The sequence below is a fragment of the Echeneis naucrates genome, chromosome 18 (assembly GCF_900963305.1).
Source record: "Echeneis naucrates chromosome 18, fEcheNa1.1, whole genome shotgun sequence".
NCBI lineage: Eukaryota > Metazoa > Chordata > Actinopteri > Carangiformes > Echeneidae > Echeneis > Echeneis naucrates.
The window spans coordinates 9,575,177-9,602,938 of record NC_042528.1 but is presented as its reverse complement, the minus strand read 5'-3'; the positions used below and the strand labels follow the sequence as shown (position 1 = coordinate 9,602,938).

At 42.1% G+C, this 27,762-nt stretch overlaps 1 protein-coding gene across 1 annotated transcript in view; it reads left to right on the top strand.

The window, feature by feature from the left end:
* Nucleotides 1–27,762, top strand: part of LOC115059299 (lysine-specific demethylase 6B-like) — a gene marked incomplete at its 3' end in the record, with an annotated part of 80,038 nt that overhangs the window by 45,308 nt on the left and 6,968 nt on the right. The window contains exon 4 of the mRNA XM_029526956.1: nucleotides 12,958–13,019. The remainder of the gene's footprint in view (nucleotides 1–12,957; nucleotides 13,020–27,762) is intronic.

Sequence of the window (27,762 nt, the reverse complement as noted above, 5' to 3'; positions counted from 1 at the left end):
TGGTGTTTTTCATCAAGTAATGTGGGCTTGCACAGCCTCTCATTGTGTGTGCTTCTGAGCTTGTTTCTGTAGTTCTGTTTGCATTTCAGTTTAGGGAAAATATGTGACGCTAAGTGCATATGCTTGAGGCCACTCTTAAAAATAGGCATATTTGTTGTGTGCTCAGGCATGTATAAGAATAAAGCTGAGACTGTCGCCAGTGCTTTATGAGAGAGAATTTTCTTCTTGGTCTTTGGCTTCTGTGTCAAAGTCTCAGAGTCTCGGGTTGTGTCTTGTCTCACGAACCTCCCTAACAAAAGACAACTGAAAAGAGTTGAGCATTATCATAGTCAACCAATTACTCCTAGATGTTCAGTGCACCTCACTGGCCAAACAATTTTCTTTGATTTATACTAATTTCTACTATGTGACATTGTCCTGCAATGGCTACTGATTCTAATTAAGTTTAGCAGACCTCTCAAGCTCAAAGTACAAAGAATGTCTTTATTCTTGATGTCTTCATGGAGTTTTGAAGATGGTTTCTTAACAAAATATTGTGAATCTTAGAGAAAACTTTACTTCCTGACCAGAAAAACACTCTACAGCATAACAAACATTTGCAAAGTGTGTGTGCGCATGCACAATTAAAAAGAATTGCACACAAGTGAACCTTACATCTGGTGTCATTAATCAGCTTATACATTTGACAGTAGACATCTATGACTATGTATTAAGAACACATACAAAGAGTGCATGCACACACATTGACCATGTGACCCCATAGTGACCTTGATCAATCCAGCTAATTCATTTACAGTAATGCATTAAACTGATTATGCTTCACAGGAGATGGAGGGATAGTAAAAAAAAAAGAAGAGGAAGAAGATGAAGATAAGTGTGTTTTGTATGTGTGTGTGTGTGTGTGTGTTTATCTGAGTCTGTTTGGAGGGTCTGACAGCCATAATTAACTGATCAGTGGAGGATGGGAAGTGTACTTTGGAAATTATTTAGATTATTTTAGGGATCTGCTACTTCCAATCATCCTATTCCACAGTTTTTACCTTCTTTTTCTGCCCCTGCTTTATTTTTCATCCTTTCTCTGCATAGACAGATCCTCTTTTTCTTCTTTCCTGCTCTTCCTGTCTCTCCCTTTTACATTGGCTGTCTCTTTAACCTAGTTCCATAGTGAACTCTGACCCATCTCACTTGTGTAACATCAGTGATAACTGTACTTTAGTGTGCGCATGTGTGTCCTACAAATGTCTCTCACTCTACTTCTTTTCAATACACACGTCACAAGTCATAGCTGACCTTCATGTGAGTGGCTCTTTCTGGTAAGACCCTTTTGAGGCATTCAAATTTGCAACTTTATGACCAGTCTCATTTCATATATAATTCCCACACTTTCCTATTCATGACATTTTAGTAATGTGTTATGCTTGCCTTGTTTGGTAATTGCAGATGTGTTGGTCATTCATTGTTTGCATTGTTGGCAAGTGTATTGAGAGTGCAAGGAAAATTGTGAGAAACCAAAGCACCAGCTTTCTTGAAGGGTTCAAGGATATATGTGTCTGTGCATTAGTGTCTGGAGGGCAGCGGGTGCATTGTGACCTTTATGGGTCTGAGTGGAAAATAGTGTGTGTGTGTGTGTATTTGCCCTGAGACTGGTAACATGATCTGTCTTGTCTCTGACTTGTAACCCACGATCTCTTGATCTGTCTGCATCCTCCCTCTCTTTCCCTCTCTCCTATATCTTCCCCTATCCGTTTACAGACATCTCTCTTTCCTGTTTTCCCTATTTCCTGTCTTTCATCCTAGTTTGCATTGTTGTGTATATTTTTGCTCCGTTCAATCCTAAATTTGAAGCCTAAAATAGAGAAAGAGAAAGTGCTGATTGAAATTGATTTGGTCTGTTTCCTTTGTTTGACCAATTTTAGATGTCTGGAAACTGACAATATTGTAATGCACTGATCTGATCTGAGTGTATATTGTGTGTGTGTGTGTGTTGGGTGGGGCAGGGTGTTGGAGGTCACGAGACAGGCTTACTCCCTCCCACAGGATTTCTATTACAGATGTATAGAATTACAAGCGTCGCGGTGTTTACTTGATCTCCTCTCTGTCAGATGGCCAGCTGTATTTTTATTTTTCCTCTTCCCTCTGCATTCTTTCTGCACCTGCAACTTAAATGTATACTTAACGCCTGCAAACCTAAGGTCATGTGTATAAATGGCTTTGGGACTTGAGCTGTGCTTAGTAAGACATGGTAAGACATTAAAAGTGCAGTGTTAAGCTTCTAACCAGCATTACAACCCAGACTGGCACACTCCACCTGCCCACTGCAACAAAATATTCTCAGAAATTCGATCTCAGAGCAGGTATTGACTAACTCTCTTCTTACAGTCAAGTTTTCCAAACAAACAGCTGTAAATGACACAACTGAATGTACACTGGTGTTGTTTGGGCAGCATATTTGCCGTTTCCAGGAGTGTTGTGTGTCTTCTGTATTCTGTTGCCATATGGCAGCTGTATTAGGCCACAGTGTAAACACAGCTGGCTGCCTCCCGTGGCTGCATGGGTGAACAGCAGTCTGTCTACAGATACAAAAACCCTAATAGGAGAATCATATTCACTGCTAGTACATTAATATGGCTATTAGGCACATTGGAATTATGGTATGTTATTTGTAAGGCACATTAGTTGTTGATATTGCAGCCTGATAACCAGACAATTACACACGTGAAGCTGATGATTATTAAGTCTCTTTTCAGCTCACATTACAGTGCTGCAGGCAGTTGTGATTTGTTTGTTTTGTTTGTTTGTTTTTTTTATATGATGTAATTTCGTCAATACTGAAATCTCAACATGAGTGTTAAAACACATTTGCAATTTATCCTAAGTATAATGTCTTAATTCATTGTCATCATTTGGACTTTTTAATCCCACTGCTGCAGTTGTGGTTGTGTTTATTGAACAGAATGTGTCCATAAATCAGAGTTTGTTACTACTCATGTGGTTGGCTGATAAAGGCATTTGTCAAAGTAATGCTGATATGGTCATCTCAACCACAAACACAAAGAGCGAGATAAAGCAGAGAGGAGAGGGCAGGTACTGAACACTGCACATCATAAATAAAATGTCAAACACTGGTGCATGCTAGCCAGTGCTCAGGGTAGCGTGAAATCTGCTTTCGCCCCCTCCTTTCTTATCTTCCCTTCTATCACACTCCCTTTTTTGCTCTTTGTGCATGTGTATAATTGTGTGTATGTGTGCGCGTGTGCATGCACAGGGTAATTGAGGTGTGTGACCTTGCTGTAGGCCTGGCAGGTGTGAAGGGAGGGATGGAGGGAAACAGGCGATGAAATGAGCACAGGGAGAGGGTGAAGGGATAGATGGCAGGATGGAGGGCTCTGCTGATGTATGTTGGCAGACTGATAGCCTGCATGCATGCATATATGTATGGTAATGTTTGACATTCTGTGGTGAAAATAAAAAATACAAGCAGTTGTGTGTTTGAGTTCAAGCACGTTCTTCTCATGTAGGAACAATGCGACTTCTTGAAAATAAGATTTTGTGTAGTAGTGTGTATGTGTGATATTCAACAGACAAAATATTCAAATGTCCTCTATGTGCTTTATCTGCAGCTTGTACTTCTGAATCTTTCACATTTGCACTTGATTAATTTTATCAATCCAATATATCAGTATGACATATATTGAATTATAAATCAATGAGCGTTAACTTGTAGACGATTGGCAGCTTCCATGGCACACAATTTCCATTTTTCTCATATGGACTACATTTCTATAACTGCTGCTGCCTGTCAAAAGGATGTTGATGTTTCTTCTCTTACACTATCCCTGTCTATTTTCTTTTTCTTTTGCTTTTGTATTTTTTGTATGTTTTGTATTTTAAAACAATCCAGCAGCTTTTCTGTAAAAGCGGATGGGAGTTTTATTCCCTGAGAATAATGAAAACAAAAAATTTAATAGATACAAATGGCTGCATGTTAAATCAGGATGTCTAAGTAAGCACATGGCACAACATGAGGTAGGGTTCATTACTTCAAATCTACGTGTATGTAGAAGATGTTAATGAATGGACAGCAGCATTCTGGTGGTGTGGTTGTGATATACTCTAGTCTCTAAATTCGTTCAAACCCTGACAGCTGCGCTAATATTCTACAATGATGACTCTATATAGCTCCTTTAAGATGAAATCATCTCCATACTGAGCTTGTCATCATCTCCTTTACATGTTAGAGTGGAAACAGAGGAAAGAGGCACTAAGCTTTATTCACCCATCCCCCTCTTCTTCTCCTCCTCTGTCGCTCTGCACCGTCCTCCCCTCCTCCACTAACCCTCTGCTCTCTGCACAGTAGCAGTGTGCATCTGTGTCATGTCACTGGGTTCTGGCGTCCCAGAGTAACCCCCAACACCCTCCCATACCAGTCCAATCATTCTCTTGTTCTCTTCCTCCCTCGTTCTCTCTCTTTCTCTGTCCTTGTGTGGCTCAGACTGTCAGCAGTGATCACTTCATCTCCTCTCTAAAGAAGAGCCTCTTCCTCACCGCTCTCTGTCATCATGTCTTTGCCTAATCTGTGTCACTTTTTTAATTTCCCTCCTCTGTTACGCTTTTGTGGAACACAAACAAAAACAGAACACCTTTTCTTGCAGTCTCTTGCCTCTCACTCTCTCGTGAAGCATACATAAACATAAAACTATCTCAGTGCATACGTTAATAGATCCAAGCTCCTGAGCCTGCTGCTGCATGCATAATCTATCTGCTCATACAGATTGTGAACAGTGCACTTATGACACTGTGTGTGCATGTGCACGAATGTGTGCGCGTGTGCACGCGTGTGTGTTTGTGTGTGGGTGTGTATGCCTGCATGGCCCTAGGCTCCTCCCTCCAGAGAGCGAGACAGACAGGTGTGGACCAGATTGAGTTCTGCCTCATTTCCTCTGCCCTGTGCAGCTGGTCAAGGACACACATTTACACCAACACACACACAGAGACATGTCTTCAGCACATGTTTATGCACACATACATATACACACTTAAAATACAAGGACAGAGACATGCCAACTGCACACAGCTCAAACAGATACACAATAGAAGATGTGGAAGGATCAAATGCAACATTAGCATAAACAACACATACATGCTCATGCTTATCAAGACTGCACTTGAATTCCTATGGAAAAGGATTATAGAAATAATTACACCACAATTGGCAGCGCATTTCCATGGCAACGCTGACAGATTGAATAGTGGGAATTGAATCCCAGTCTAAAGCTTGTCCAATCCCTTCCACTTTATGTTATAGTCACACATGCATCCTTACAAGATTTATAGATGATGATGATTATTTATCTTTTACATGATCGCCTCAGCAGTGGAGGAACATTATGATCATGGCACATACAACAGCAGCAGAAACACATTTGCTATGCACACTATGAAACTGATTTCCTCACACCCTCTCTACATTTTCCTCTCTTGCTCTTTGTTTCCCTGCTTGAGTTAGTTTCTGTGTTATGACATCTCCAAATTGATAGACATTACACAGTGAAGTGTGACAGGTAAAGGCTCATCACCCAAACACTAATACAGAAAAACACACACCCCCACTGTCTGTCAGTCTAGTCTGATGTGTGATTGTGGATGGATTTGTGTGAGTGAGTGTGTTTGTCTGTCTGCTGTGGCGCCTGCCCAGTTCAGGAAGTGTAGGGTCACTGTGTCTGGAGGGGAGCCAGGTGGCCTCTTTCCCCTTCTAATAGCAGACATCAGTACTTTGGCTAAAAGAACACAGACTATAGAGATAGATTTAACATACGGAGGAGGTTCACATCTCTGTATGCTTAACTACTGGTGAAAGTGACTGAGTAACTATTATTTTGCCTGTGCAGGGAGCTGTGGGTGGGGGGCTCTTGTGAAGATGTTATGAGCCACCATGTGATGATCACGTGCACTACCTTGATAAAGAAGTCTTTGTGAGCAGATGCAGAAGATGCAGCTAAAGTCACACATGTCCACACACACACACACACTCAGCTTCTCCCAGAAAGGATTCTTTTAGTGTAATTTGACAGGTTTTTGTTCTCAACTATTCTCAGATGTATCCTCTTCTCCAAAACAAGTGCACCAGGTGATTAATGATGGTTACTGCTCTCTATATTTTTCTGTTTTTTTTCTCTTTTCTCGTTTTTTTTTTTTTTTTTTTTTTTTTTTTTTTCAAAAAAGTTAAAACTAAAAACAGTATTCTTAAAATTTGTCTTGAAACTCCATATTATCAATTTTCACCTCTGCTGACAGACAAACACAACACTAAAGCATGTGCAAACAGGACTTGACATTATTGAGGGGTGACAAAATGAAACTGACCATTGATAAAATCACATCTTAGTCGGGCGCAGTGGGAAAGTGTGTAAAGTGTGGGCCCCTTAAACAGGAGGCTCCAAGGCCCTCATCAGCAATACTGTTTCGATTCCGGCCAGTGGCATTTGCTCAATGTCACTCGTTAAGCTGTCCTATCTTATAAAGCCAAAAGAAAAAACTTAAATAAATAAAACTTTCTCGAGGATAGAGTACTGGAAGCAATTTTTGTACAGTAATTAGACAACTCATTATACAACATAAGTCTAGTAATTTAAAGCGTAATACCTTTAAAAATCAGTGTAGTTGAATATTCGAATTTTTCATTTTCAGCCTTTTCCCCTTTGGTAGGTATGAAATCATCGTGGTTTGGGGCAAATACACACATAGCAGTGAGATAATAATCTTTTTGGTATGTGATGGTTAACTTAAATAACATTGTGCAACTGGATAGTGCAGTTTAGCACCTCTGTACAGGTATGTGGGCTTGGCAGGGCTTGCCTGACCACTCTCTAGCTCAAGCTCTCTCACACACACAGTCACACATGCACTTGGGTCTAGTGGCTCCAAGAGTGCAACCGTGTCCTAAAGACCGGAATACACACTGGCACACACAGAGCTCTTTTAGAAGTGAAGACATACTGCTATTACCGTTTTGTTGTACGGGTCCTGCCATTTCTCACCTTTAACAAAAAGATCACTTTGTGGTGTTCTTTTTCTGAAGTGTTTATTTTCTTGGGATGCCTCGGGATGCATTTCTTAGACTGTGCATTTGTGTGTTTGTGTATAAAGCGAGTTTAGGCATGCCAGCTGTGTGCTCTTGCTCATTTTAGTGTTGTTGTTTTTGTGCTACTAGGAGTGTGTCAGCATACAATGTCTTAAGTGCTCAGAGACTCGAGCTGTTTTGCTGACAACAGTGTGACCTGCATGTTATAAGCTTGAGTGATCAGCTGCTGTCTCCTAAGGTCAGTTTGATGATTGAATGCAACCAGCTGACTGTTTCTCTGTCTGTACAGTCAGTTTATAGTCTGTTTAAGATGCCATTTTATAAGCCATACAACCAGATGTACAATTTGTGTCCATGTACAAATTTTATAGAAATTGTGATGTAATGATAAATAAAAGTTCTCTTTAAGGTTTGTCTATCTGTCATCTGTAACAAGTATCCCTTTATCCCTTTGCTGAAAGGGGATAAATAAGGTTAGAGGGTTGAGTTGAGGTAAATGCTGTTTTCAGGGATTGACCTTGACAGGAGTTGACCAGTCACAGTTTGACGACAAGGCCATGTGTTATTTTTGAGCAGTGATGTCACACGACAGAGCCGGCATCAACCACTGTGGCACTGAATGCTGTGTACTGCTGTGAGGGCGTGCTCAGCTCGGCTGCTCTAGTGCAGTTTGTGTGTGAACTTGTGCGTGTGTTTGTCTGTGCATGCACATATGCAAGAAAAAGAAAAAGGACAATGGGGGTAAAAACGGCACATGGCAAGTGTTTAAAAAGGGTTATATTCATCAAGCACTTACATTTAAACATGCTTACTTGAATAACTCACAGGCGCACACACACATTAATTCTGTTCACACGTCTTGATTTTTGGAAGCAGCCACAGCCGGGCTGCTTTCATTAGCGTCTGTCTAGACACAATTTATTACCAACTGTTCATTCTTGTCTTCTCTCCCTCCCCATCTTATTTGTTTGCGCTCACTTTTGGCTAATTTTCAGACAGTTTTAGGGTGTGAGGTGTGCCTCTGGTTGGTTGGTCTGTCTTCAGATTTCAGACAACTTTATTTATCCCAAATGGGTCATTTGTTTGCAGCTTTCCATGTACATTCAGGCCAACAGTCAAACAAGAAATCAATAATCAGGTCAGTTGAGGAAACAGTAAGAAAAACATATTGGCAATCAAAAATAAGAACTCAATAAATAAATCCCTCTGCTGAATGCACAAAATAGTTTCACAGACTTAGCTTGGACATTAGGTAGTTTCTTAGCTGACCTTGTTTGCAAATTAGCTATGTTCTCTTTAAAACTGAGTTGTGAATCAAACAAGATATTTGTAGGAGTCAACAATTTTGACCTCTTCCTTGTGGATGGTGATTGCCCTTGGTGTATCCTGACTTGTGAAAAACGTGTCCTGAAAATGAATTGAATGAAAGCAGGTAAAGCCTGGCCATGATCGGGGTCCTGGTCCTGAAGAAGAATCAGAAAGGCAGTGTCATCTGAGACAATAATTAAAATCTCCACACCATATGCATGTGATAGCAGAAGGTCTCCACTGAATGTCACTCTTCTAGGACTGACGCCCACAGTGAGTCATCTGGTTTCTGAACTCTTGACAGGCATTGATTCCCAGATAAATCACACATTAAAAGTGCATTTAAGTAGATTGTCCCCATAGTCAGCTTACTGTTTCCTTAACATGAAGTTTCACATATACATTCCAGGTGCCGCACAGTTATGGACAGTTACACACAAATTAGACGGTAGGCAGATGGTGGAAAGCAACCCAAGTTTCACTCAGTGAAGCACCCTGGGGTTCAGACCGGGGTTGTCACCTTTCTCTTACTTGAGTAGGTGTTACTTTACTGCTTGTCCCCTAAGAGACAGGAAGTCAGTCTTTCTTGTCTCTCACGTCATTTAGCCATCCGTTTGTGTGTATGGAGGAGGTATAAGTGGGTGCGATGGTTTGTGAGGCAGGCTTGGTTCTGACCATGACCTTTTGCTGAAGCCATGTGGCAGAGGTTCACCAGGCCAAACAGCCCCAACCACAGTCAGCCTGACACTCCTCACTGTCTGTAGCTCTGCCAGCTCTAACCTCATAAACTCATGCATATTTACAGGCAAACAAGTCTCATGCATACACACAAAAATAAAACACCCTCCACCCAATTCAAATCAGTATGTTGTGACATTTAATATATTAGCATGTAGCCTTTAAAATGCAAACAAATCTCAAAGAATATCCAAAAATATATGAGTCTCAATGAATCAGTTTTAGTTTGAAGGAGATGTAAGAAGACAGTGAATATAAACTGGCAACACGATGAACCTTAGCCTGAAAAGTTCAAGTCAAAATGATCCATTATAATCCATGGAATCTGTAAAATTGGCTCCAGTGGGCCAGCAAATCGAGTAACCAGACATCCTAATTTCAGGAAGGTTTAAGATAATTCTCAAAGCACACTGTCCTTGCCCTTGGCCCTCGGAGAATTCAGTCCCTAATATTGAGGATTCTGCTACATTGCTCTCACCTTTACACAGATGTCGTTTCTGACCTGGACTACTGCTGCCGCCATTCATTCATCTTCTACTGTTTATCTGTTTCTGGGTCTCAGGGGTGCTGGAGCCAATCCCAGCTCACACTGGGCGAGGGGGGGGGGTCATCCTGTACAAGTCGACAGTCCATCACAGAGCCAACACATAAAGACAGACAGAGACAAACAACCAGTCACACTCACAGTCTGGAGCTACAGGCAATTTAGAGTCACCAGTTAACCCAAACCTGATGTCTTTGGACGGTACCTGTGGGAAACCCACACAAGCACAGGGAGAACATGCACGCTCCACACAGAAAAGCTCCAGGCCCAGGAACCAAACCCACACCTCTTGTTGTGGGGCAAGAGCGCTAACCACTATGCTGCTGTGCTGCCCCTGCTGCTGCCAGTTGAAGGGATAAACAACAATTACCCCATATTTTGTGTTCATCCAGAACAATGAGGGGGAATAGGTGTGCTTAAATTCCCACCTTGAACAGGCAGTGTAAAACCTTCTGTTCAATCTTAATTTAAGGACTTGTTAGCGCGACTGTCTTTAAACATGCTACAGCATCCACACCAGACTATAGGCCACAGTACAGAGACACACAGGCAGACAGTGAATCTACACCGAAAGACAATGAAGAAGAAAACCCTGTCATTCACCACCACCCCTGAAGTAGCACACTCGTTTGTGTATATGTGTGTGAGTAGGTATGAAGGCAATTGCCCTAACATGAAGAAATCTACTGAATCACCAGTGACTAAGGGCTGGAGCAGCATGAGCATGGCCACTTTACTCACGCTATGCATGCTCACACAGGTTGAGGAAGTGTGTTTGTTTGCCATAAGGTGACTGTGTTAGGCTGATTTCAGTAGGTATATATGTACAGCATGCAGCAAGATGGTCCGCACCCCTTATGTGCCTTTGTTACAACAACTGAACAGTTTGTGTGTGTGTGTTCCAGGCGTTTTGGCACTTTTGTAGCTTTTCCTTGATAGGGTGGTGTGTTGGCCCAGTTACCTAGATATGCCCTTTCTTATTCTTTTCCATGATCTGTGTAATGTTTGTTTACTGTAGGATGTAAGATGTTTGGGAGCATCCCAGGCTGAATAGGCTACCAGGACTTGGCTCTCTCTTTCATTGTCTCCTGACTTGCCAAAAAAAAGCATCTTAACATAAAATCTTTCTGCATTACTCAATAATTTCCTATTTGCACGTTTGTGGAGAGAGTGTTCCCATAACTGTCCAGAGTTGCAACATCCTTTAACTTTGTAAAATAAACCCCTATGTGGTTTTTTGGCACCTTCCACGTCAGGTGAGACTTCCTAGGCTGTATCTCTTCATCTTACTGTACTTTTAGCCAACCTATATTTTCCCCAAGGCCCCTTTCCATCTTCCTCTGCCCACCCTTCTCTGCCTCTTCATCTCCTCTGTTCCTTACCTCTGGGCAGTGCTTCTGCCATTCCACCCAAATACCTCTCTCTGTGCTGGTTAATGTCAAAGGAAGATGCTCCCACTGGTTAACCTTTACAAACAAAGGATAAACACTTCTTCTATATCCTTCTATCTCCTGCACCACCTACGAATATTTCTCTCTTACATGCTCTTCTCATGTGTCACTTGCTATTTCAATACAAATTGATTTAAGAGATTTTCATTACCTTTTTCCATAACAGCTATATTCTCTTCTGCCTTGTGATGCATACTATAGTATACTTCTCTGCGCCTTCACAAGAGCTGTCTCCCTTTTTAACTGTCTTTCTCTCCTTCACAACCCTCCCCCTTCTTCCTCAAGCCACATTTCTGATATCGATCCAGGTCAAACGATTTTGTCAAATCTTGTGACAGTCAGTCAATGTGTCATTAAAGAATTAATCCTGCCATTGCAACATTTCAGCCTCCAACAGAGATCATTGCCCCACTCAGAATGGACCCACATATTCCACAGCACCACAGCAGGTTTACGCCTTCACTGTCTGGACAGGTGTGACCCTTGAAGAGGTGTAACCTCTGACATTAAGTTCAAAGGTCAACAGCTTTAACCAGGCTGCAAGATTCGTGAAGGCTGAACAAGCTGTCTGCCTCAAATTTACATCACACTCTCTCTCTCTCTCACACACACACACACATACACACACACACACACACACACACACAATGTGCCTCCTATGGCAACAAAAATACTTCATTTGCTATGTTTTTGCATGCTTAGTAGAGATTCTGCCATATGTGGGTTTGGGCTACTGCAGCCCCTTGGTAGAAGATCAGAGTAAAAGAAAGTAAGACAGGAGAGGAGCAGCAGGTTTTGGAATTGAAAATTACACAAAAAGTGCCTGGACATGTGTAGGTCAAAGGTCACATAGATGGCAGAGATCAAGAGAGGAGGAGGGGTAAGAAGACAGGCTAATGTGTTTTACTGTATATGACGTAGGAGGAGGACAAGAGAGGTAATGACATTTAGGTTTTGATTAGAGTCAACCACAACCGTTTTTTAAAAGGGCACATTGAGTAAATGTATATTAGAGAAAGTAAGTGTGTTTGCTTCTTTATTTGTTCCTCTTTGTCATTATTTTTTTCTGCGGTCTGTGTGTGTGATGCATCCATGTGTAACTGTACCTAGTTTAGCAAATTAGCATGTTACAGGTGCTGTGTGTTCTCAAGAGTGTACATGGAACGGTGTGTATGTGTTTTTTTTAATGATGTCTGTGTTGGGGGCGGGGTGGTACACCAGAGTACCACCTGTTCTCAGTCATGTGGCCCGGCATTGACATTGTGAGTCACTGAACAGGCGGCATATAAGGAAAATACACACACACACACACACACAGATGGCCACACTGCTGGTCCAGGCCCTGCTGTGCATTTTGGCTGACACACACTCACACACACACTGTGGTTTCATAAGCAGCACCAAATGACATATCAACAACAGCATGACCACAGAAGAGTCAGCAAACGTCAGGCATGATGAAACAAGCTAAAGGAATAAGAAATTTGATCCATCTTATCTTCTTTTAATCCTTGACTAAAGCACAAATGAATTGCTGACCACTGCTTCAACTCATGTTGGAATGTCACAGATATGTTTGACCTAATTCTGACAAAAGATGAAAATAGAAACTGCCCTTGAACATCCCAAGCACACAGAGCTGCAGGATTGTTTCAGACTGCAGATTTACTAATGAAGTGACTGAATGATAGACTTCATGCTGGCATCAGTGCCTACTCAATGATTTTGTTTTTATGACTGTTTATTAAGTGTTACAGATTCCTCTTTTTCTGCTGCTGCCATTTACACTGTTTGACCTCTAGACTGACATATGTTCCTCCGTATTGTGGTTTCAGGAGGTGGGAGGTGTCATGGTCGTCTGCTGAAAAAGACACGCTACCTTACCCATGAACACTAGGTAAGGCTGTCTTTTGTCTTACACTTTACAGAGTATTGTAAGTTTACTTGTATCGTTGCGTGCTTCTTGATAATGATCTCAGTAATTCTTATGGTTAGTCCACCACTGCATTTAATTGTTAATTCTTCATAACATGTCATACCTAAGTACAGGGTTAGGGAGGTTAATGTACAATACATACAACTGCTCGCACTCAGGCAATGTTGTGTAGTATGGAACTAAGACTAAGACTAAGAGTGAGAAAGAGAGTGAGGCAGTGAGAGTACTTTATGCACACACAGGACAAAACATACATTAGGTAAAACTGTAGTGGGTAGTGAAATTATGGGTGTGAGTCGGCTCCTTTTTACAATATCTTTCACACACACAATCTACTCTTCAGTATTGTGTGTGTTATGTGCAAGTCTTCAAAGACTTGTTTACTTTAAAGGCCTCTGAGTCAGGTATGAAACTTGGACTGCTCTTCAATGCCACATAAAAAAGTAAATGTTTTTCATTGCTCTCTCTGTGTCCTACAAGTGTTCATGAAATACTTGCCTGTGTATTAGATGTCAGAAAATTCTTTGTGTCACCTTAGTTTTGACTAGCATGTTAAGAATGTGTGCTATTGTTGAGACTCCAACTCAAAAAGTGAACATCAACAATCGTAACAACATTCAATTATTTTCATGTGGTGGGACAGATCAAACAGTCTGGGTCACCTTGGGGAATTTGGAATTAACATAATTCACCCTTTTTAGATACTTGATCTAGAAAATGAGCAAATTTTTTGATAAATTAAGTTCTGTGGATAATGGACAACATTCATAGTGGCCAGTGCCCAAAAAATTACACATTTGAAATCCTTTTTGCTTTTTCTCTGAAAGTTGGTAGGTTTTCAACCCCCGCCCTTACAACAACAAACAAATAGTGGCTACAGTGATGGATGGACTAGTGGAAGACCAGTCTTCCCCACAAAATTGTCAGATTTGAGCTGTATCATTCTGGCTCCACCAGCTTCACCATTTAACTTCAAAGCTGCTACATTTTCACATGGATGATTTTAGTGTCCATTTTCAGGGGAAAACCAGCCATTTCAACAAGCTCCAGAAAATGTGATGTATTCTTCCAAGAACCATCAAAGCTTTGTAAACTCCTGTAAGCTGGGTTTACTTTTCACTATGTGTAACTTGTGGATACTGAGGATACTAGGCAGGACTCAAATACTTTTTTATCATAGAGTTAAAACTGGTCTTGGCTGGTAGTTGGAGGAACTAGAGGGAAAGCTAGCTTCTCCGTCGGCATTCCTCTCATGAACAAGGGCCCTAATTATCAGATCTGAATAACCATTCCACCAAGCACATGGCTGCTACATGTGGGTGTGCTAAGCCAGTCTGTCTGCAGGGCTGCCTGTGTGGCTCTCTCTGAGTATGTTTGAGTATGTGAGTGGAGGTGAATATTATCATGTCTGTCAGACTCCTAGTGTACCCAAAACCTGACTCATGTTATGCCACATATACACACGCATTCTCAGCCCCACACAGTCCTACACATTGAAGGCTGAGAAGTACAATCTGTACAAGGAACACAGTCTCCTACAACTGTACAACACACACATAACTCACGCTCACATGTTCTTTCCTCAGCTGTTGCCCACCTGGATCTTCACAATATTGCAAGCAGTTTATTTGTTAAACGTGTGTATGTCATAAAAGGAATTTTTGGGGCTTGCAGACATGGGAGAGCTGTAATACATATATTATGCGTTTGTAGGTTTATATATGTAAGTATAAATATATATATTTGGAGTGTGAGAATTGAGCCAGTCTTGTTTCCCAACCCCGATCTCTTTAATTACAGACACAAAGTCTCCACTACACACGCCTGGTTTCCTTCCACACATATGAATACAGGATTGCTAGCCATGCATAAGAGCTGTAAGAACTTAAACACATAGAGCATCACAAATCTTTTTTTTCTTCTTATTGTCCCTTCCTAATGCACACACACAGACATATTTTGGGACCCCCGGGACAGACTGTAATGCTTCGCCTTCGCTTTTTGTGGGAGTGGAAGGAGGGGAATTGTGTGTAGGCATACATTTATTATGCTCAGATTTTTATTATATACAGTACAATACATCTATGAGAGACAGCTGGGGGAAGCTGTCTGTGTGTGAGTGGGGTGGGGGATATACTAGAGTGCGTGGTATACTAGAGTCCTAGCCATACCCACATCAATCACCAATCCTCTTCCTGTTCTCTTTGCAGGGCTAATGGTTCCCCACCACACTCTTTATTACACAATTACACACACATTGACACACATGAAGTGAGCAAAGTCCCATACTTGAGATTATAGACCCACTCTCGACACCCATAGTGGGGAATATTGTGTAATAATCTCACACTGGCAGCTGTATGAAAATGCAATATTACTATAGATAATGTGGGTAAAGTAGTTGAAATAACTTCATGCACAGCAGCAACAAACAAGCAGCAGGAGCAACATAACATTTGCATAAATACTATGCCAGTTGGTCCTGGTGCAGGTGAGACCAGAGTAGAAGAAGCAAATAATACATAGGCTACACACACACACACACAATGCTCCAGTTTACTCACCAGTACATAATTGAAGACTGTAGCATGTCTGGAGCAAGCAAGACTGTAGCTGGATATAATGGCTTCCAGATAAAGTTACAAAAAGTCTATATACAGCTTATTAGATGGATCATAATAATATATATACGGATAATTACAACATGAAAGGTGCATGATTTCTCAGTATGCAATTACATCATCTGAAATGTAATTATGGACGCCATTTTAGACAGCTTCCATCCGTTTAGAGAGGATAGCATTATGCTGTGGCATTCTTAGCAGCTCTAAGCTTTTTGTCCACAGTTATTCTTAAATTTCGATTTTTGGCATTAACTTGTTCAGTTTTGCAGACAAACTGCGAGCAGGAAATGCTTCCATATACACATTCATTTTAGTTAAGGTGAATGTGCAGCACTGCATCTACTGCATGTAGTTGATTTCTCCTCACAGCCTTTAAAAAACAGTAAAAAAAAAATCATCCACATACAAACACACTGCCTCTTTGTGTCAAAGATCCCCACTGTGCAGCATCCATCCTCTTTCTCAACACGAAACCCAATATTGAACATTCATTGTCAATTCACAATAGATTCTAGATCCACCCTGGTGGTACATACCACACATACCATGCACTTACTTCAGCAGGGGTTTGAATGTAGTGCACCCCCTCTTGTTAGTGCATACCAACAGAAGTAAAAATATCGTCAGCTATCTCAAAATATTCTGCAAGTGTTGTGATGTGAGAGAAGAGAACAGACAGTGAGCGGCTGATATCCCTGATATGCACTGAGGCAGCAAAGTTTTATAATATTCTGCTTTTATAGTCTTTATTATTATTTAAAGTCACAGCATTTCTTAAAAAAGTGTGCTTCCTTATGTCATTGTCTCAGCATCATCCATGACACACTGCTGTCTTCCCTGTGCCATCTAATTTTGCCTTCTGTTGTCCTGCTGAGGGAGTTCTTTCTAAATATAACCCTTACACATGCGTGGATGTGTGAGAGAGAGAGAGAAACACACATACTGTTGGTTGTACCAATGTGGCTCCTTGGCTTTACTACAGAGAACAGGATGGTTGCATTGGCGAAGAAACGCTGGAACAAATGTTTCCGGACTTAGAGAGACCCATTTGTGTTTTTCAAAGCCTTGTTTACCTCACACAGGATCTTAGGTGGCAGCTTTTCACCATTGAGCATATCAGTATTTTACTTCTGTCTTCACTATCATGTTAATGTAACCCACTACAATTATTAACCTCATAACGCCAGGCTTATTTATATGCAAACCAATATGGACTGTATTACAAAGATGAATAATACATTAGGGAAAATAGATGCTGTAGGGTCTTACTATTATTTTATTTTCAAAACAAAACAGGGGAATATCTAAGCTTTGGTAGAGATGGGTGTCTAAAGAATTTTTTTTTTTTTAATTATTATTAATCGTTGGCAAAATATTTCACTAATTGTTCCCAAATCAGTTATTTATAACCCACTAACAGTTATTTTTATTATTTCTGAGAACAACCATTGGCTGGACATGTTGTGAAGAATCCCTGCGCCTCATTGGGCCATATGATCACATCGAGGCTCTGAGTCATATTCTGTTATTTTGTTGGTTTGTTTGTGTGTTTCACAGCCCAACAGTTGTATGCGGTAATAATAGTTACAAGGGACGTGCACAGGGCATGGATATGGTTGCCCAAGCAACTTCCCAAGTGCCCCTTTTGACTCTGGCTGACCCTCCGATGAAATAATAATAGCAACAACAATAAAAATAATAATAATAATGCTTTACAGCACTGTAACCGCGTCTGCACAACTTTCTGCAGCCTAGATAAAAAGAAAAAAAGAAAAAACCTCTTAAGGTAGTGAGTTGGCAGTGGGGATCATTCCGTGGCTGTTAAAGTGACGTGCCCGGGCCCAGGTCTGTGCACGTTCTACCTGGAGCAAGCCGCAGCAGCCGCACACGCGACCTGCACGAGAGCCGGCACGAGAGGGAGCGTCTAGCTGTCTCACTGACGTGCTCTTCTTACGTTGCATCAATTTGTGAGAGAAGGACAGTTTATTATTCTATAAAACTGAGTTTGTCATGTTAAATGTTTTGTAAAGAAAACAGGTACACGCCTGCCAATGTTATTAACTAGAGTGATAATAAAAGTGTTGACGATGGAAGTAATCATAGTTTTGTTTTGGTGTGCAGTAGGTCCATACAAATTAGTTTTAGCCTATTCAAACTTAAAATGTGCTCTTTTGGGTGTTAGTGTGTTAGATGGCGTGCCCACGGAATAAGAGAAAGCTGAAACAGGCAGCTGAGGGAGGCAACAAAGGGGAACACACACCTGCAGGCCTGGCTGCAAACCAGCAGCAAGTAGGACATTGTGATGATGACAGAAATTGCCATTCTATTACAGGGGAAGGGTTTACAATACCTTTCTGGACAGACTGAGACAGGAGCTTAAGAGGAGGTTTTATGGGGAAGGGCACACGCCCTACCCAGCCTCCCTGACAAAGAGCAGTGGAGAGATATTGGCCAGGGTTTTGCTGAAGCACATTTGCTATGCAAGTTTTATGGTCTTCAGGAGGAGGAGACCAATCTTGAGACAGAGCTGAGAGTTTTCCATGTATCACACAAGTGTCCAAAGAGGACTGTCAAGTCTATGCTTGAAGTTTTTAAAGAGTGCGATGCTCACATCATATATTACTATTACTAATACTATTCAAGCTCATCAAAACCTATGCCACTCTCCCTATCTCAACCAAAGCAGAATGCACACGTCAGAAGATGAAGCTGATCAAAACAAGGCTCTGAAATCAATGTGGTCAACGAAAGCGGTCTGATCTCCTCCATGGAAATGAGCATTGACATGACAGGGGTGCTTAGAGTCAAGATTTTTTATTGAGGTTGCTCCCAAAGGAACATTCCTCCTCTAATGCTTTACATTTGAGAATATGGAAAAACATGATGAGTGACTATGTGACAGTACCTTGATAGGATACTAAGCAATATTTATTAAATCAGGGAGGGGACGGGTGCCCCTTTTTCCAGGTCAGAGCAACCACCCATCAAAAGTTCTATGCACGTCCCTAATAGCTCTCATAAAAGTGTCCAGTCAGCAATATTGTCAATTTGTATGCTCCAGAATGAAACTACAATCTACAATAATAAATGTATTTCTTAAAATGTATATCTAAATTAGCTTATTTTAGAACAATTTGCCTTTAAAGTCCGTATCTATTAAAATTTATGTTAAACTTAATCAAATCTTTAGATATCACAGTGTAATATGGCGTCAGCGCTACTACTCTTCCTCATCCTAAAATAGATCGAGACGGAAACACGCTCCGAGCTGTTCGCCAGTGCACCAGTCGGTCACGAGTCAGTCTAAAATAAGTGTTGGGTGAAATAACAATGAAAAGGTCCAGCGCAGAAAAAGAAGCCTATCAGGAGGAGTGGGACTTGGACTCGGTGCCAGTTTGCGCTGTCAGGGAATTCCGGGACCGTGCGATGACGTCACGCGAGCGTGTGTGCGCGCGTGTGTTTGAGTGTGCGTGGCTCTGTCCCTTTAAAACAGAGCTGAGCGCAACTCGATCCCTGCCTGCTGTGAGGACAGACAAGAAGAGCAGCTCGACGCTGACACTCTGCCGAACCGGAGCGGACGGGACCGTCTCTGCTCGGCACACGGATTACCAAAAACACAGAAGAGCGCGCCTATAGCGGACTGGGCTGCCGTCAGACGGCTCAAATTTCATGGTTGTTTCGAGAGGAAGCGGCGGAGACTAAGAGGGATTATAGGCTGTATCTGCTCTCGGCACAGCCGGCTGCTCGGGAATTTCTCTGCAGTCCCGGTGCTCCAAACTTGCGGATACAAAGACTGTAAAAGCTGCCGGGGATCCCATTTCATGATTCTGGAAAATATTTCATTCCTGGGCCGTCCATTTGAAGGATTTGAATGAACGGTGAGTGCTGTGGCCGGTATGTGAGCTGGGAGCATTTAAAAGTCCAGTTGACTTTGTTTTGGTTGTAATCGGGGAAGCTGGTCGTCTCGGAAAAGTGAGTCGTAATAACAAAATTAGAAATGTGTGTATTGTGTGTGAGTCTTGGTTATAAGAGGGGCTCTGGGGTCATTCGGGGCAGCAATAAGTGAGTTATAGTATTGATTAAAACGGAGTACTTGATCGCCTGCAATCGATTAGGTGGGGGAATTTCGCTGTTTTTCCTCAACCACAGGTGATTCTTAAAGCCCACGCTCGCGTGCGTGTCTCGCCTGGTTCACCTCATATTCGTCCCACATGATCTTTACCGGATCTGTTTATCATACAGCGCACGTGGATGACACTTTTCCCCGTAAATTGGCTGTAGTGTTGAATGGTGGGTCGCGGATTTTTTTGTAGCAAATGGCCCGATACATATAATCCCTCAATTTCTAAGGGCTTGTTCCAGGAAAACTATCTGAGTGCGGTGCTGTGTGTGCGTTTCAGTTTAGTATTCAGGCCGTATAACTGGCTGATAATGACACTGGCGAGAGTTCAAAAATAGTCGTCCTGATAACACTATTCATCAAACACTGGAAATGACCCAATCCTCGTAGTGCTTTGGGACACCCGGGGTCCTATTTTGATCATTGTTGCCCTGAAAACTCAACTCATGATCATCCCATGGTTTGGAAAGGGAGAGAGAGTTGGAGGACAGGGAGAGAAAATTGCTTGTGTAATGAGATCTCACGCCATTGTGTGTGTGTGTGTGTGTGGGAGTGGGTGACTATACTGGAGTAGGAGTGGGGGTGGGCAGGATCACTGAGGTCGGCAGCCGCATAAAGTGAATGGATAGCTGCCACCCCCATCACCCAGTCAATCCTTACACATACAAAGAGCCGGATTGAAAGGAAGTGATTTGCATCACCTCTCCCTTGAGGGGGAGGGGCGGTATTTTGGGGCTGTCCTTTAGTTCGGGGTTTTCAGGGATAGCCAGTGCGCTAAAAGTCTGACCACTTGGTTTTATTCGGTCATGTGTTGCCCAGCTATCACCCTCAGCGGGGACTCTGGGCCAGCTGAAGTGACTCTTTTGAGAAACACACATTGCTCTGGTGCGTTAATGTGGTCCTGCTCTCTGTGACAATAAAAGCCCAGAGGAGTGAGTTGGGTTTGGTTATGGCGTCTCGGAGGTTTTCACACCTCAGCTGACCCTCATATCTTTGGACTTGGTCTCGGCGTCTTCGTGCGCTATAGTGACTTTGAACTGAATTTACGCGCAGCCACCAGCAAAGCACACCAAAACAATCAAGGTTAAACGGGGGCAGACGAACACCTTAGGGGCGGGGCTAGATCAGTTTATAGTGATGATGTTGGTGCCTCCAGACTTAAAAAGATACCCATCGTGCCTCACTGATCATTCGACACTCAGTTGGTGAGGACTTGTGGCTGGCTGTTTAAAAAAAAAAAAAAAGGAGGGGGGGCGGTATTTGTCACTTTATTGCCCGCAATAAACAAGTCTGGATCAGGAAGAGGAGTGTGTGTTGGCATGGGTCGGCGAAGAAAAACAAAATGTGCGCCTTTGAAGGGTCACTTCCGATCAATCAGATCGATTGGCATGGAAACTAGGGACGCGTTGTTTCTCCCCGTTTGATGTCGGAAGTTGTAAAAAGTTAAAGCTTGAAATCGCTCCACACACACTTGGCCCGCCCGGTGCTGCCTCAGCTCTCCCCCGCCCCCGTTTGTCCCGTGATCTCAACAGGAGCGTGTGTCTACATACGTGTATGAATGAACAATCACCGCCCATTTTACTACGAGCGATGACGAACATGGAGGGATATTAAAGTGATACAAACACGTACGCAAGCACACCCCTGGAGGAGGGAGAGGACGGTGGAAACAAAGCCGCTAACTCAACAATAGTGAGTGAGTCAGACAACTTGAGTAAGCAGAAGAGGAGTGGTGTGAGTGGGTCAGGACAGTTTCCTCATCCCACCTCCCAACCTGCTTTTACCATATGTGGCTTACAGGGTGTCCTACTCAAAGGAAGGATTACTTTGATCTAATGAAGGTTTTTACTTTATATGAGTGGCTGGGACAGGAAATGGGTCAGTAGGCTGGTGCTTACTCATTTAAAGCTGCTGCAAGAGTCAAGGATGATGAAGCTAGTCCTTTGTGGGTGTTGTCCACTATGGTTTTGTTTGTTTGTTTTTTATATGGGAGGGTGATCCTGTCTTATTGACAATTTTTGAGACCTGCAATAGAAAGCAAATACAATCAACTTTCAAAGGGAAGCTGGTGGGGTAAGCGATTGGATATCATGACAAAATAATTGTTTGTGACACCACACTCTCATAGCCTTACAAGTAAAGAGTGTCATTCCTTCTTCAGATAGCAGCACAACTCAAGAGAGAGAGCGGAGATATGGGAGATACAGGACAAAATCTGTCCTGCTCACAGTTTCACCAACTCTCCAACCGTTAAAACAAGCTGGCACAAAGGCTGGAAAGCAGTTGAGAGATCTCCTATAACGAATCCAATTCCCTCTATTTATTTCACTGTCTTTCAGTACAATAGTATTTATTCTTGGAAACAGTACCAAATGAATTTGCTGCCTGTCTTGAGTAATGCAAAGGTAGGCTTTAGTTTATTTAGTCTCTTATGGTACATGCCAACATTTCAGCACACCAACCTTGTTCAGACAGAGTGAGGGTTTTAGATTTTGTCGGGGCCAAGACAGTCACCGGCTGAATCAGCTTGGTGTGGAATTCGACTGTGCAGTGTGAGACTGGCTGGTGTGGATCCCAGTCTTTTGAAAATTGTGGCCAGGGCCCAAAAAACAACTTGGTCAACTTCTTTTGCGTCTGCTCCATGAAAAGGGTTAGTCTTTTTTATTTTAATTTTGAATTAGATTTTCAACAATGTGGTGAAAATAGTGAGAGCTAAAACAGCAATTATATTGTAGAGTAGCTCTGTGATGGACTGGATACCTGTCCAGGTCGTACCCTGCCCTCGCTAAATGTGAGCTAGGATCGGCTCCAACACCCCATGAGACCCAGAGACGGACAAGTGGTAGAAGATGAATGAATGAATGAAAGTTGCAGGATATAAATTGATGAAGCTTTAGCAAAGTTTACAAAAGTATAGAATGAAGAAAAACAAATATTAGGCAATAAAGTGGCACAAAAGTGCAATATAAACAATCAGGAGTTCTACACCACTGTCAATCTGTGCACATTAATGGGCCCTTTAGGTTTGAAATATGGAAAATGAGCTTGGATTACATTACTGACTAACATGTACAGATGAAGTCATGGTCCTCATTATTTATTTCTCGTTAGTTTCTATGGACCAGCAGGGTTCTGCTGTGATGCCAGCCAACCACAAGGCTTTGAAATCCATAACTATAAATATTGGTCATATATGCAGCTGTGGGCTTGATCCAGGTTCTGTTACGCTGTGTATTGGACCTGAGAGCTTTGAGGAAAAACAGATTGGTGTAATTTAGTCCAGAAGTTGAGGAGTGAACTTGCTTAGAGCGTTTGCAGGAGCAGACAGTGAGTCCAAAGCAACTGTAAACTGCGCAAATAAGCAAATGTTTAACATGGCAGTATTTTTGAATCATGAATAAGATGATAGAGAATATATATATATATGTTTGAAACCAACCTGAGTCAGAGGAGCTACGAGGAAAGGGTGCTTGCTTTCTGTTTGTCTGTTGAACGTAGCAAGAGTGAAAGGAAAGTTTCTCTGTGAGTTCAGTTCCTTTCTGTTATCTCTGGCTTATTGCCATTGGTGATGATGCCACAGTGGAAGGGAGGTGTATTAACATACACGCTGTGTGTGTGTGTGTGCGTGACTCATACACAAATTTAAACAAACTCTCCACAATATCCTATTTTCACCTCCCGTCACCTTCTGTGAAAAGTTTTACACATCTCCACCACAATCAAGGGCAACTCAGCTAGCAAGTAGACTGATGTGCATCATTTCACTTTTTGCTGGAGAAAAAAAGTAAAAAAAAAAAAAAAAATATCACCAGCATTGGTATTTCAGGAATCTGTAAATAAACCTCAGATGTTCTCTGGACAAAATGAACAAACTCTGCCGTCAAAACAAAGCCGCTCTGTGTGCGTCACAGTTGTTCTGATAAAGTTGAAATGATTGGTGCATAATTATACCCACTGTCGGCACAATGCAGTGGCCATCTGCAAGCATGTTGTCAGTATCTATGAGGCACATAGGACACACATCTATGCCAAAGTTTTTATTATTATTATTATTATTATTATTATTCACAAGCTAATTAACAAAAGCTGTGGATGAGTGGAAGTGGACAGTGTGTTAGGTCAGCCTGTCCTGTGCTTCAGTAAACATGCTGATCAGTAAAAACCTGCCATATATCTTTGTTCTCTTGCTCTCCCTCTCTAACTTAGTTTGATAACTATTAGTGTGGACGCCACTGGTCCCCCTGGCAACTGTTACCAAGGCAGCAGAGGCTCTCATCCTGTTTAGAGCATTTGCTCGGCTAGTCATTCTGTGTGTGCATGTTTGTTAGCCCTGAATGTGGAATAGGAGCGCCTGGAGAGAAACAGCACCATATGAGTGAGGGGGATTTTCCAGTTCTGATTTTTTTTTTTTTTTTTAGGCAGTTTTTCTGATGAAAAGATGCAACGTATTGTTCTGTTTTCTCCGAAGCTTTTTATTTTATTTTTTTTTTTTTTTTTTAGATTTGTCATTGAAAGCAATCAGCTAGAAAGGCAGACAGAAAACTTCTGGGGCTTTTGAGGTTTCTCAAGTGTGGAAATGAAGAGTGATGATGATCAGTTTTCAGTGAGACGCCTACATCTCTAATATCCGGTTTGTCGGGATTTATTTGCTGTTTTCCTTTCTTCAGTCACAAGCCAGGTGTTGAGTCATTTGCTTTCTCTGTGTCTCAGACACCTCTTGTTTCAGACAGTGAGCTACCAGGAAGTGTTGTTGGGGCTGTCGAGAAATCCAGACTGATAATTTGACAGAAACATACGTTTTCTGTGAAATGAAGCAGGGAACACAAGTTACTGGGAAGAGGAATTATTCATCACACACACACACTGACACTCATTCTGCCATCACATGTTTGTCACTTTTACCAGAAGCTAAAGAGAGGTGAAACAAAGCTTGAACACCCAGGTCAGGGCCAAGTTAAATGGTTTTTCAAATGGGACTTGTGTGACTCGTGAGTTGGAGGTACATTCACACAAGCTGACTGTCTGGTGTCTATTTTAACTGTTGTAAGTGAAACTGTTCAGATATTTGAGTTGATTCTTTCAGTTTCACATCTACATTATGAGTTTTGGCTACTTTTTAAGGCCTAAGGGCTTTCATAGATACACAAATAGGGTAAATATTTTTTTCAACAGGAAACCACTGCCTTATAAGCCTTCCACAAGACCCCTGTTCTCTTTCTGTCTTTCACACACTCATGCCCCCACCCCCTCAGGGAGGCTCACTTCCTCTGGTTGTGACGACAGCTTCCTCTCTTCTGCAAGCTCTTGTTCCCCTTCTCTTTAACGTCACACATGTCGTGTGCATGAGATCTGTGTGTGTGTGAGAGAGACAAAAGAGGATATGCACTAGACTAACTCAGTTGTGTTTTGTCAGTCACAGCCCAGATGTAAGGGTGGTGACAGCAACACACAGAGGGGGCCTCATTTTTTCATATTTTCTGTCAGCCCCCTGCCACCTGTTTTTCTGTGTACTTTTTTCACAGATGACAATGTGGGTTAACTGTTTATCAATGCTTTATCAAATGTCTGGGAATAAATTTTTATCTGCTTCATATAAATGCTTTTTCAGCAAAACACCTCTTAAGAATCAAACAATGGATGACAAAAAGGTGGCACACAGCATATTGACAGGCTGGCCATCAAGAGCCAAAATATGGCAGTCTTTGGTTGCTGTTTGTCTACCTGAAGCGTCTTGCTGTTTCAGGAGATGTAGTGTTGACCCAACAGAGGGCTTATGTGAAGATTTTGGATAATCCTTTCCCTATGCTTCAGCAAATCTCTGTCACGGCCTGAATGTAGAGCAGATGTGAGGGCGTGCACTTAAAGGCAGAAGAAACGGAGTAAGGGAGATGGTAGTTTTATTTGGCCTGTTATGGCTGCCTGGTGTGCGGCTGCTGAGTGTAGAAGATGTGGCTATAACTAGGTGAAGGGTTAGGTCAGCACTCTGTCCCCTAGATGGAGGACTGGGTTGTTAAGATGGACGCTAGCAGGAGAAAATGGTCTATCAAGGAGGTATGAGGAACATTGTTTCCTTGCTGTGTCCTTAGCTGACCCGCACTCACTACCCTGTGTGTTCTGACTGGAACACCAATCTGATTTTGTGTGCGTGCGTAAGGATGTGGCTGAGATGAAGCTATCCTGCATCACCGTCTTGGAACGGTATGTGCTGACGTTCGCACACTCACAAACAAACAAACACGAGCATACATGGACACACACAGGGAGCCTGGCAACGATGATGGGGGCGGACGGATGCTGGGGCTTTCTGTTCTGTGTGTGTAAGAGAGAGAGAAATGCTTGGTGTTTCCTACCAAACATGATCTCTATCTGGGTCTGATTATGTAATGGCCAAATGGAGTAGAAAGGGCAAGGGAGTACAAACCAAGACAAAGAGAGGGAGAGAGAGGACTATGCATGGCCTTTCCGTCATCTTTGGCCAGAAACTCATTGCTGCCAGAACTTTTTCCTGTAGTTTCTCTTATTTGCCCCTTCTTCCATTCTTATTGGGCCATTTCTTATCACTCAGACTGCAGCAGTGTATTTCAATGGTCTTATTCTTTCTTGTTGATCATATGGCCACACCAACACTTAAACCCATCTGTGTATTTCTCTTTCTACAGACACAGTTGGTGAACATTCTCATCAAATCAATAGGCCATCCAATCATGTTGTCTCTTAAATGCTTTGGGAATAGAACTTAAATCAAAAAAATCTGCTACCAGGGGGAGACATGTACATAGTTTTTAGGGTTTTCATGTGTAAAGATGGATCAAAGAAGTAGATTTTTTTTTTCATTTGTTATTGCAGTGTATGCCTCTACTGCCTTCCCTAATTTCTCCCCAGTCTATTTTCCTCTTGTGGCCTTAGTGCGGTTGTCTGGCTGGGGATCAGAGCAGACAAGTGGTTGGCAGGGAAGAGTGAGGGTGAATAGATTAAGGCTACTGCACCGAGTCAGACGTCATCTGAACATTTTAATTTCAACCATTTGTTTTCCCCCTAACTTTTGTCAGGCCAGCTTTTCTGTGCATATCCACAAGCTTATAACTTTGGTGTGTCATGTGGGGTCACAGTCTGCACATGTTAGCTTTTTTGTGTATATGTTTCTCTGTTACATGCCACAGAGGAATCAATGAAGCTCCTTTTATTTTCTTTGCAGCCACTTAGTTGGTATGGTTAACAGTAGTTGACACAGCTTTGTCTGCTTGCTAAAGCTTCCTGTTTGGCCCCACCTCCCAGCAAGTTGCTGGTGTTACCAGGACAATAACTAACTTGCGTAGCTACAACTATGAAGGTGTTGACAGGAAACACTCTTTCGTGTCTGATGGTAATGGGGGGTGGGGGGGGGGATTTCACTTAATCGGGGCATGTTACAGGGGGATTTTTGATGGAACAGTGAATTATGTCATTTCTCTGGTAATATTTTATTATTATATCAGCTGTGTTTACAGAGAAAATTTCCTTGAATTACTTTCACTTACTGTACTCAGCAGTGCTGAAGCTTGTTGTGGTTAGATTGAAGTTCAACTTAGGACAGAAAGCAGTTTAGCAGTAAATATGTATGTTCACTTCAAGTTTAACAGTGCTGAAAGGTTAGTAGTTGTCAACAGCAGAACTCTTTTTGTGAATATCAGATTGATCTTTATAATTTTCATCATCATTTATCGAGAACCCACAGTTTGGCAATTTTGAGTCGACCTTTGCTGTGAAACCCCCTGTAGTTTGTCATCACATCCTGTTTGTCTGTTTAAATACAAATGTATGCAGATGTACAATCAACCCATGCGGCACGCAGTAATGGGACACAAAAATTATACCAAAGCCCAAAAATTCCCGCTGATGTCACATCTTCAGTGGTGCAGAAACATGACCCGGTCACCTGACGGGAAGAGGTGTCCCAGGTAGGTGGAGTTTAGTGCCATCA